Source organism: Abramis brama, assembly GCF_963993115.1.
Source record: "Abramis brama genome assembly, chromosome: 25".
Lineage (NCBI taxonomy): Eukaryota > Metazoa > Chordata > Actinopteri > Cypriniformes > Leuciscidae > Abramis > Abramis brama.
Window position 1 is genome coordinate 3,086,100 of NC_139987.1, and position 12,581 is coordinate 3,098,680.

General features: G+C 34.6%; 1 protein-coding gene and 1 long non-coding RNA gene across 2 annotated transcripts in view; one reads left to right on the plus strand and one right to left on the minus strand.

The window, feature by feature from the left end:
• Positions 1-12,581, plus strand: part of plppr1 (phospholipid phosphatase related 1) — a 77,066-nt gene that overhangs the window by 19,042 nt on the left and 45,443 nt on the right. The gene's annotated exons all lie outside the window — the stretch shown is intronic.
• Positions 6,999-8,542, minus strand: LOC311075996. Its single transcript, XR_014604604.1, has 3 exons — positions 8,486-8,542; positions 8,124-8,233; positions 6,999-7,367 (listed from the first exon to the last, which is right to left on the minus strand). It is a non-coding gene; the product is annotated as an uncharacterized lncRNA (long non-coding RNA).

Sequence of the window (12,581 nt, forward strand, 5' to 3'; positions counted from 1 at the left end):
TTTATGGTGGAAAAAGTTCAATCATCTTAGACTTTCGTGACTAAAACAATAAACTATTTTGGTTAGATTAAGACTTGAATTTACTGATTTCCAAGTAAATTAAAGACTTAATTCATCCAAAAATTTAAATTCCGTCATTAATTATTCACCTTTATGTTGTTCCAAACCAGTAAGAGTTTTGCTCATCTTCGAAACACTTAAGATATTTTTGATAAAATCTAAGAGATTTCTGTCCTGACAAATTTTTTTTTTATGAAGCAACAAGAGTACTTTGTTTGCACGAAAAAACAACAACAAAAAAACTCAACTTTATTTACAAATTATTAATCTTCGATGCACGCTCACTTAACAACGCATGTTGGAAATTAATATTTTATAAATTACGTCATAAATGTTTTGTTGCTGCAAACACAGCACTTGCGTAGTTTAATAAAATGTATGTTAAACCACTGGAGTCGCATGGAGTACTTTAATGATGTACCTTTACACCTTTCTGGGGCTTGAACGTGGTATTTGCGTGGACTGTCAATGGAGGGACAGGAAGCTCTCAGATTTGTGGCAAGTGGCAAGCCTTTGTGTTTCGATTTTTCCCCCTCCAAACCAAGATGGCCAAGGGTCAGTCAGACATGCCAAGTTGCTCCGGAATATCCACCCATTCCTTCTATCCTAGGAGACTCTTGTAGGTAAAAAAAATATTGCAGCATCAAGCAATATCTAATGAGTCATATCACAGTAAAATTTTCCAAGTTTTGACTTTAGATTGAGAGAAAACTCTGATTAATCACGTCCACTGTAGTGGACGTCATGCATCAATTGCTATATTTCAGCTACAATTCATAATTATAATGTGAATATTGTTTTTGAAATTTAAAACTTAAAAACTTAATCTGCAGTGACTTTTTTTACTGTAAATAAATGTACTTGTATTATTAGAATGTAATTTTCATTGACATTGAAAAAAGTCATGTGATTACGTAATGCATGTTACTTGTAATGCGTTTTTTTACTCATGCATTACGTAATCAATTACTTTTTGATGTTATGAGTAAAAAAACGCATTACAAGTAACATGCATTACGTAATCAATTACTTTTTGATGTTATGAGTAAAAAAACGCATTACAAGTAACATGCATTACGTAATCAGATTACTTTTTGATGTTGTTACTTGTAATGCGTTTCCTTACTCATAACATCAAAAAGTAATCTGATTATGTAATGTGCGTTATTGTAATGCGTTTCTTTACTCATAACATCACAAAGTAATCTGATTACGTAATGCATGTTACTTGTAATGTGTTTTTTTTACTCGTTACATCAAAAAGTAATCTGATTATGTAATGCATGTTACTTGTAATGCGTTTCCTTACTCATAACATCAAAAAGTAATCTGATTATGTAATGTGCGTTATTGTAATGCGTTTCTTTACTCATAACATCAAAAAGTAATCTGATTAGGTAGTGCACATTACTTGTAGTTAATTACTTGTTAGATCAAAAAGTAATCTGATTAGGTAATGCATGTTACTTGTAACACATTACTTTACTTGTAACATCAAAAAAGTAATCTGAATGCGTTATGCATGTTACTTGTAATGCTTACCCCCAACACTGATAATTTCAGATGGATTGAAAAAAACGTATCGCTAGGTTTTATCAGAGGAGGGCTATGATAGAAATGTGCATGTCCATCTTGAACATAATCAGAATTATCAGCTAATAAGGGTAAATCTCCATACTCTGGTGCACTGGAGAGAGCATCTGAGTGGTTTCCACAGTTGTACCTTGACAGGCTGTAGAAAATTCTGATGGAATCACGTCCTCATGTTCTGATATCAAAGATATGCGAAGTGCAACTTGTATGAAGTTGTATGAAGCCTTTGCAATATTTTGCATTTATATTTTTTGTATATATTTTATAGTTTTCACATGATTTGATATAATTGCATTGATTATTTTGTTAAATTCACATAGCCTACTTTATCTGTTTGATTATTGTCTTATATTTAATATAGTATATCTTAAGTTTAAACCATAACCGCATGCTGTCCACTCAAGTGGACATCTGAAGATATCTTTGAAAAATTTGTAAAAAAATAAAATAAAAATCAATTCTTGTTTTTCATGCCCTAAGAGCAATAAAAACACAAAAATCCTGACTGAGGTTATCATAATTCATGCATGAAAGGGTTAAATTAGCTCATGTCTCAGCATATATTAAATTGTTTGTTAATATTACTTAACATTACTTAAGACAATAAATTACTTTAAAATTACTCAAATTTAACATAAATGCCTTTTTCATTATACAGATATGAGTTTAGTAAACTTATAATTCTGTGAACGAAACCAAGGCTTTAATGGCATCCCCAGTATATTTAAATTTTTTTTGGAGTTAAATTTATGGGATATAATACCGCTAAGATGACAATTGATGCACTTGATTAGGATAATATGATTATTTAAAATATTTCATATAAGAAAGATGTTTGTATATTACTGACATTTTGATTTTTTTCCCCCACATGTGAATGTATAATTTCAATATACACTAAATATTTGTAAGTCTGGTCACAGTCTTTTTGACAACATTTAAAAATCATATACTATTAGTGGCAGAGTAATAATACTATTATTAGGCAATAGTAATAATACTATTAATCATATACTATTATACTATTCCCCACCATTTTACAAACACACACACAAAAAAAAAAAAAAAAAATCACCCCCTGTTAAACATTTAAATAGTTGAGTATTAGCATAATACTAATACTCAACTATTTAAATGTTTAACAGGGGGTGATTTTTTTTTTTTTTTTTGTGTGTGTGTTTGTAAAATGGTGTGTTATGTTAAAAGGGGCATATAATACCCCTTTTTACAATATGCGATATAAGTCTCAGGTGACCCCAGAATGTGTCTGTGAAGTTTCAGCTCAAAATACCCCACAGTTTATTATACCCTGTTGTAAATGCCCATTTTTGAGTGGAAGGGAAAACATGCTGTTGCATGTATCTTTAAATGCAAATGAGCTGCTGCTCGCCAACCCGCTTTCCAGAAGAGGGCGGAGCCTGTACTGCTCTTGCCTCGCATACTGTGCCAAAAAATAAAACATATGTTTGGTTTTGATTATCATCTCTATCGCGATCACGCTCACGTGACATTGCAGTTCTTCATCATCATCATCATGAAAGTTTATTATTTGCATGCGTTTTAGTCCGCACAGAGAGCTGGATGTCAGATGGAGCGTCCCTTGAGTATTAAACGAAAAGTTCTCTTTCACATCTTATTGCACATAAACTGTCAAATACACACAAGGATATGTCAAAAACACACAAAGTTCACATAAACACAGGCGGCTATGTTTGTGAATGTAAACAGCAAGTAAAGAAATCGCATGTGTATATTAGATCTGTGTATTAAAGTGAAAGCAGCGTAATATACAGTACCTACTGCTATATATGCTGTTAATATGAATCAAACAACAAAAGAAAAACAGAAAATCACTCACTGCTCTTGACTGAATAACTTTAGTAGCTTTAATAAGAATATATTTCTTCGGTGAATACTGCTGTTAAATGCTCTGGCGAGGAGATAAACATGGACTGTGTTCAGCTCACTGAGGGCGGGGTCTGTGCTAATAGGGTGGAGTGTCAGCAGTGGTGGGCGTGGCCTAAGCATGTGTGACATCACAAAAACTATAATCTGCAAACGGCTTGTTCTGAGACACTGCTTATGATTTATGTGGATTAAAAAAAGAGGAGTGAGTGGATTTTTATCATTATAGGATGGTTGTGTACACGGCTACACGCACTACAGCAGGGTTTCTCAAACTCGGTCCTGGAGGGCCACTGTCCTGCAGTGATCAACCCTTTAGCTCCAACCCTGATCAAACACACCTAGCTGTGAGTTTCTAGTGATCCTGAAGACACTGATTAGCTTGCTCAGGTGTGTTTGATCAGGGTTGGAGCTAAACTGTGCAGGACAGTGGCCCTCCAGGACCAAGTTTGAGAAACCCTGCACTACAGACACACATTTATGTTCAAACACCATGTAAAAGGGAATTTTGCATAATAGGTCCACTTTAATGTGTTGAGGAACTTATAGGCACCCCCCTCCAGCTCGTGATGCCATTAGCGACTGCCTTGTTCGCCTATGCCTAGAAACGGCCTGCTATACATGAGTGATGGCTCAAATTGTGTGGCTTGTTGAAGAGAGGGGTTCTGATGCTAATTCTAATGCTAAGCAGTTGGAATTATGGATGATAAAGCAGAAAAACTCATATACTTGGTCTGAAGGAAGGACCCCAAGCGATAGAGACTTGTGGGTGGACTCTTTCGACTTGGGCCGGTAAACAACAACCTAGCAATGCTCTAACATCCACCCACAATACCCTACAATAGCATCATTGCAACAAGTTTGGCACAGGCAAGTGCAAATCCTTCATACACATACAGTAGTAATGTGTGCAAGTGAAGAGGACCAAATGACCACAGATTTTGTGGGTCTAATGCAGGGAACTACACTGCGACCAAAATGGTCGCATATGCGACCTTTTGAAATGCCATTGCGACCCTAATTTTTAATGGGTCGCAAATGTATCACTGATTATTTTTGCACCTATGTTTTAGGCAATATGCTATGATTTACTATGAGCATTTTTTAAAACAGAAATGTGTATTTTAAGAATACGTTTTATAACTTGCTCTGAGCATTCAACACATCAAGTTGGCTTCAGCCCCGCGACCGTTACTTAGACGTACCATTGTATCAGTGCTGAGCTCTCTCTCTCTCAAAACACGGACGCGCGCACACAGAGCACACAATGAAAATTGACGGGCTATAGTTTAAATTTTGTTCTTGCTTGTTTTTGTTTTTTTTCTGTCAAAATGTCAGAAAGCATTTTGTATTATCCATCTGTGTTTTTAAAAATCGTTAAATGACGGGCGTTTTACTGTTAACATAGCCCTCGTTATATGTCGGATTCGTCTAACTTATAGCCTACTTGATATTATTTTTAGAATAAGTGATTCGTTATGCTATTATTGGACTCCTGTCTATTCATTGTCAACTGTTTTCTATAAATATGTTTGTATTGGCTTTTACAAACATAATTTATTCAGCTAATGCGTGTCCTGTTTAAAATGTAGCCTACAATGTTCAAATGCAAAGACAGCACGTCACAAATAGAAGCCCTTTTCCCTGTGGTATTTAGTATCATATTTGGATATTGGAATAATAAATTAAGTAGCCTATCTTAATTGTACACAATGTTCCTGTTTTTTTTTTTTTTTTTTACTGTTTTCTAGGGGTTTCTTAATTTTAGACAAGTTGACCAGCAATGCAATGCAATATAATGCATGTGTGTCCTATGTGTGACATATTTTGCAAACACTGGTAAAGGTGCCCAATATAAGTCATTTCTAAAGTAAAAAAATATCTCTTTATTTGATTATCAGTAAATTTGTTTTCTATACAGAGATATCGGTATCGGCCATAACAGCAATATTAATATCAGTTATTATCGGTATCGGCCACAATTTTCACATCGGTGCATAAGAGTTCAGGAGTCTGCCCATCTGTGCCAACCATAGCATGTTGAAATCCATTTTGCACTTTATTGTGCACTGTATTTTCTATTGCAGTAAATCTATCCCAACCAATGTTAAAGAAAACAAAAACAAGAAGGCATGTGGTTTAAAAGATGGCAAGTAAAATAAAAAGCACTTCTGTATGCAATACAGTTTCATTATTGTTCATTATTATCCAGAGCGGCTTACTATAAACAATTTGTGCGACCAAATCATGTTTTGCGCCAGTAACTGAAAAAGTTAGTAGCGCAAGTGCCACCAGTGGAAAAGGTTAGTGTAGTTCCCTGTAATGAATAAATATCTATAAAATGTATGAAATTAGTTATTCAAAAACTAACCTGCAGCATATAAATAGCTATTGACAAAAGTGGTTCTAGACTTGAGACTAACATATGTACTACATCCACCATGTTCTCCTTATCCTGTGACCTGCAGTACCAGCATCAGTTGCGTCACTTCACTGCCATTCACAAATCCCCTCCCGTGGCCTCATGGGATAGTACAGTGTCCATCAAATGCACACTTCACAATCTCAGTGGAAGTTTTTGTCTACTGTTTTTCGAATACTATGTTTTTGAACACACCAGTCTTTTGGCTTACTGTTTTCGATTAGTATTTTAATAGTTAGTATTTTTTTTCCTAAACACAGCATTGGGTCACAATCCATTTGGTTTTTAAACCTATGTTCCTAAAATTCTGTTACGTATAAATTTGTTCATGCAAACATGTCATAAATGCTGACAAAAGCCCTATTTTACTTTTCTTTTTTCTTTTTTTTTTTTTTTAAACAAATTCTATGTTTTCACACAGCAAAATCAGCAGTGCTAATTCAACACCTATAGAGTTAAATTCAACACTTTAAAAGTGTCTACATTGGTCCACACTAGATCGAGTTAAAACTACACTTTTCAAAGTGTTAAATATTTAACACTATGATAGAGTTGCAGCAACTCTCTAAATAGTTAACTTTTAACACTAGTCAACACTGGTTAGTGTTGAATTTACCCAACACCAGTGCGTAGTGTCAAAAATGAACACCAAATGTGTGTTTTTCTTTCAACACTACCGAGTTGTTGCCATATTAACACTACATAGGATGTAAAGTTTAACATAAAATGCAACTCTTGTAGAATTGATCTCTATTGATTTGTAATACTATTGGGAATCAATTTATACATTTCAGGAGTGTTAAATTTGACTCAAAATGAGTTTGTATTTATGAGATTTGCTTTTTGACTAAAGGAATCTTTTCAGAAATAAAAGCAAAGCATTTAACCTATTGATAACATTGAATGCACATCAAAACAATCCAGAAAGTTCAAATGTAACCTTAGTCTGGGATCATAGTAGAATTCTGTTCATTGTAAAGTTAAAAATAAAGGCAAAATGCAAACAGTTGTTTTAACAAACTAGTTTTTATTAACGAACAAGTCCCTTTACATCATACATCATAGGTTAACTTTTAAAATAAATGAAGGCAAAATATAGCCATTTCTGTCATCAGAATTATGTGAAAGCTGCTCATCAAATGGTCTATCTAATACTTCAAGTCCTGTACATGTCAGTGAATGTAAGTCCTGTGTCAGTGAAGTTGAGTCAATACCTTCGACTTTGCAACAGTACAGCAACAACATTCAACAGATGAAAAACAGTTGCAGGATATGAGTGGATCAGTTGTGTCCAGTTCCTAACAGTAAAGTTCAGTGCATAGGTGTTTCACAGAGCAGGAAAGGCTGTGCAGATCCAACTTTCTCAAAATCCTGGAGTGCTGGTTCCCTAGACAACACAAAACCAGACCATTTACAATTAATACTATTTGTGTTTTATAAATACAGCAAGTTTATGGTGGAAAAAGTTCAATCATCTTAGACTTTCGTGACTAAAACAATAAACTATTTTGGTTAGATTAAGACTTGAATTTACTGATTTCCAAGTAAATTAAAGACTTAATTCATCCAAAAATGTAAATTCCGTCATTAATTATTCACCCTTATGTTGTTCCAAACCAGTAAGAGTTTTGCTCATCTTCGAAACACTTAAGATATTTTTGATAAAATCTAAGAGATTTCTGTCCTGACAAAATTTTTTTTATGAAGCAACAAGAGTAGCCTACTTTGTTTGCACGAAAAAACAACAACAAAAAAACTCAACTTTATTTACAAATTATTAATCTTCGATGCACGCTCACTTAACAACGCATGTTGGAAATTAATATTTTATAAATTACGTCATAAATGTTTTGTTGCTGCAAACACAGCACTTGCGTAGTTTAATAAAATGTATGTTAAACCACTGGAGTCGCATGGAGTACTTTAATGATGTACCTTTACACCTTTCTGGGGCTTGAACGTGGTATTTGCGTGGACTGTCAACGGAGGGACAGGAAGCTCTCAGACTTCATTAAACATATCCTCATTTGTGTTGTGAAGATGAAAGAAAGTCTTACATGTTTGGAACGAGATGAGGGTAAGTAATGACATAATTTCCATTTGTAGGTGAACTAACCCTTTAGGAATAAATTTAGACACGCACCTTAAGAAATCTCACTAAATAGTCAGCTGACGGAAGAATCTTCGTTCCCTTCTTGTGGCTTTGTGATGTTGGAGGCAGGTGATGGGCAGAGATTTCCCAATCAGTTGAGTCTAAAATTAAAAAGCAAGAAAACATCTACCTGTCAAATCATGAAAACAATTGGTTTGAAAACTAATTTTATTTAAGTAAAAGGAAAAGGGGAAAAAAAAATACTTTTGTAAAGTAATTTGACTGGATAAATTCAAAATGAGTGTTATGAAACACAAAAAAATCTAGTTATACCAAATAGCAACAAAGCTATGATTATTTTTTTATGTTTATGCACGTTATCTCATATGTTATCTGTAAAATCTGACCCTCACCAGGTTCTAGTCTGTAACTTACAGCCTTTAAAGACCAAGCCTGGTTAGCCTTAGCCATTTGGTGCAGCATAGAAATGGTCCTAGCAAACACAAATAGCAAAATCAATACATTTAAACATTAAAGAATCCAAACATCAACCAAAATTGAATCTGATAAATACATTTTCATAAACATTTAATATTAATCTTAAAGAATTAACTTACACATTCTAAGAAAAAAAAAAATCAGGTTTCAGTTAAGATAGGTGTGCTGGCAAACGAAAGTAAAAGATAGTTTGAGGATAAATACATTATATTTGCACATCACAAATATTGTCATAAAACAAAATAACATTATAAAATACGTATTGTAAATGAGTTAAAACACTTACTCTGTGTTTTCACCGTTAAAAGCAAACTCCGTGTGTGTCTGCACTGCGTCACGAGTCAAAGAAGATGCAGGGCATAACGTTAGTCTGTGAGAAAGGTTTAGGCATGCACATCACATAAATATCGTTATAAAATAATATAATGCCATGAAATACATGTTGTAAATTAGGTTAAAAAACCCTTACTTTCGGTGTTGTTCCTGTTAATGTTACAAGCAAATCTCCTCGTCGTCAGCTCCGTATTGAGTGAAAGATGTCTCCTTTGAGAAAGGTTTCGGCTCGTTTAAGCACGCAGAGCATTTAAATTTCTCTATCAATATGTTATAAAATTAGATAAAACACTTACTTTTGTCGTTTCTCTGTTTAAAAGCAACCTCATCCTGGTCTGCTCCGCTTAGGACATGGATTTTAATGGTGAGTTTTGTTTTTGTATTCAGGCTTTCAAAAATTATATAAAATTTGGATTTAGATTTATCAGCCAATTTATCGGTTATCGGCTTTGGATAGATGTGCTTTGATGGACTTCCAAAGACATACACCCATTCACTCCCATTATAAAGCTTGGAAGAGCCAGGACATTTTTTAATATAACTCCGATTGTTTTCGTCTGAAAGAAGAATGTACACCTTGGGTGGCTTCAGGGTGAGTAAATCATGGGCTAATTTTCATTTTTGGGTGAACTATCCCTTTAAGGAACAGTTTGATGAATGCAGCTGTTTTCCATCAATCAGAGATATATCAAGAGACAACATCTAACTAGTTGGCAATGTAAGACTTCAAGCCTTGCTTCTGACAATGTGCTTGCACTTTGTGAAGATGGACTATTAGGGCTTAGCTTCTCCTGAAGGTGTGTTTTGGATTTTAAGTGGCCATCATAGATCTTCTTTCAAGTCTAGTCAACAGTGTTTTGATAGGACTTCCAGAGCAGTTGCTGTCCTGATTCATAGAAATCCTTGGGATGCTGTTCTGCTCCTACCTTACATTTCAGAAGGCCTCTTTGACAAGCTCTCAGAATCCAGGTATTGTGAAATGTATTCATGTAGCACCAGTCAAAAATCCTACAGTACTTACTTGCTCGGGCGACATATTGTTTGAATGTATGATTTGTAGGACTTTCTTGCTGTCAGTGAGTCTTGCTGTAGAATGAAGAATACGCTCTGAAATGCGAATCATACGGTCTGACTTTGTTCACATTTTTTTTTGAGTTTTAGGTAAAATCTCTGCAAGAAAATCTGCAACAAATTCACTAATTTGTAAAATATTTACAAATTGACTTGAGATTGTTTTGGGTTTTCAATAATCAAGTTCCACTTTTAGTACTGTTATGTTCGTAAAAGTGAGGCTATTTGTTTCCAACATATTAATGTCCTTTTTTTTTGTTTACCAATAGTCCATTTTTATTTTTTATAGCCTACCTGCTGTTGTGCAGGATTATATGCAGAAAAGCTTCAGTATATTGGTAATTAGTAGGGATGCACTGATATGAAAATTTTGGCTGATACAGATAACCGATAATTCTTTATATTTGAAAGCCGACAACCGATATATTGGCCGATAAAATTTTTGAGAGCCTGATTACAAAAACAAAACTCTCACCATTAAAAGCCATGTCCCAAGCACACAATTCTAATGTTCTCATTATAATTTTATGCAGCCTATTTGACAGAACATGTTGCACTTAACTGTATTTTCCTTTTTGAAGTGATTCCAATCATATTTCAAGCAAATCAAATCCATCATGGTGAACAGTGTGCATCTGCAGTGTCTCAGCTGAAGGAAAATAATCCATTATTTATCAGCTTTAATATATTGGCCAAACTTTCTTATTGGGCCGATAACGATAACATTAAAAATGAACTTATACCGGTCGATACCGATATGGAGGCCGATATATTGTGCATCCCTAGTAATTAGTATTTTCTTTTGAGTACATGTAACGCTATCACTGCAGGTACACTGTAACTGTAACATTGGAATTGCTCAAAGTAAAACAATACTGTGTTATTTCGCCACAGAAATCATAAGGGAGAACATTGTTCATTTAAAAGTTCTTTTGAATGTATAACTATGTAACAAAATATTGTGTTAGTAGATGAGGTTCATTAGTTTATTTATGTGGATATGTGGGTTGTTTCAGAAGAAGCGATTGTTTGTATTACCAAAATATATTTGGTACACTCTTGTTCCCAGGTGTCTTGAAAGCTGTGAACAATTTGACAATGTCCACTGAGATGTCAAACATTTGACAATGTCAAGGTGAATAAGCGACGCTAGCAGTAAGGAAGGGAAATGCACTATTCCAAATCTGCTAGATTTGAGGCAAACAAGACCAAGTGGCAAGTGTTGGCAAGACCCTCACGTTGACGGAAGTGTTGGACCTACAGCACAGTCAGTTTGATGGAAGTATTAGTATCATGAATCATTGTCTGGGCCCGAATGAAAGGATGTTTAGTATTGCATTGATGCAGCAATTCAGCACAGGCTAAAGTGTGACCAGGGCATCGGTTTTTCCAAGAACAGCAGATGGAGAAATATGTAACTGCTCCATGACAAGAGCATATTTATTTCCAGGAATGTTGGTTGGTTGTTTCTTTGAGTGACCATTATGGGGTGAAGAAAATTCAGGACTTGGAAAAACCTTTCATGTGTGGATAGATGGGTAAACAGGGGTGTCCATAGGTATGCTGTAAGAAAATTTCAGATTTAATCCAATATGTTATTATTTGTCCTTTCTTTGTAAATATTTATCAAATTAAGTAGTGGCTAATGAGTGAAAATTTAGTAAATCCCACACCAGGGTTCCTCAGATCTGGTCCTGGACCACTGCTCAAACCCTGATCAAATTCACCTACCTGTGATTTTCTAGTATATATATATATATATATATATATATATATATATATATATATATATATATATATATATATATATATATATATATATATATATATATATATATATATATATATATATATATATATATATTAGCTTGCTCAGGTGTGTTTGATCAGGATTGTTATTTTCCACCTAAAATAACAGGCGCTTGTTTTGATGTTTTGATATCTAAAGCAATGAAATTCAGACATTTTGAAATGTGGCTTAAAGTTGTCATGAAAGGGAAGTTGCGATAGTCTTTTCTTCCCTATTGTGACGTATATCTCGGGCTGTTTCGGGGGCAGTTTTTTGGAAATGGAGTGTCAACGGTGGTGTCTAAATACCATTTTAGGCCATTGTTTATTCAGAAGAGAGGTGGCAGACTGAACAACTTCACATGAAGCTCACGAAAGTACAGGAGCAGCACAAACATTTGTAATACACTGAATTATGATGCAATAGTTCACTGTGAATGTGTGTGATGTGTATTTGCTCTAGAAAGCACAGATAGGCACTCAATTACAGAGTCTCCATGGAAAACAATTGGCAGTTCTGATATGTGGCTTTAAATTTGCTATGGAAAGAGTTTGGATCCGTTCCGAAACTCGCTGGTCATTGTCTCTTGCTTGACCCACCAACTACCTCCTGTCCTTTCAAAAAGGATGGAAGTTTACCTCAGGTTGGTGGAGACTGTTGATTTCTTTGCCTCTAGCGTCACCAGAGTCTTTGTCTCCTAGTCTTCCATCGGTTAGTCAAAGGGCCCATTTACATCCGTCACTTAATGCTTTTTTTACTGATCTGATTTGTTAAAATGGATCCATTTGCAAAACGGATATAAATCCGATCTTAAGTTC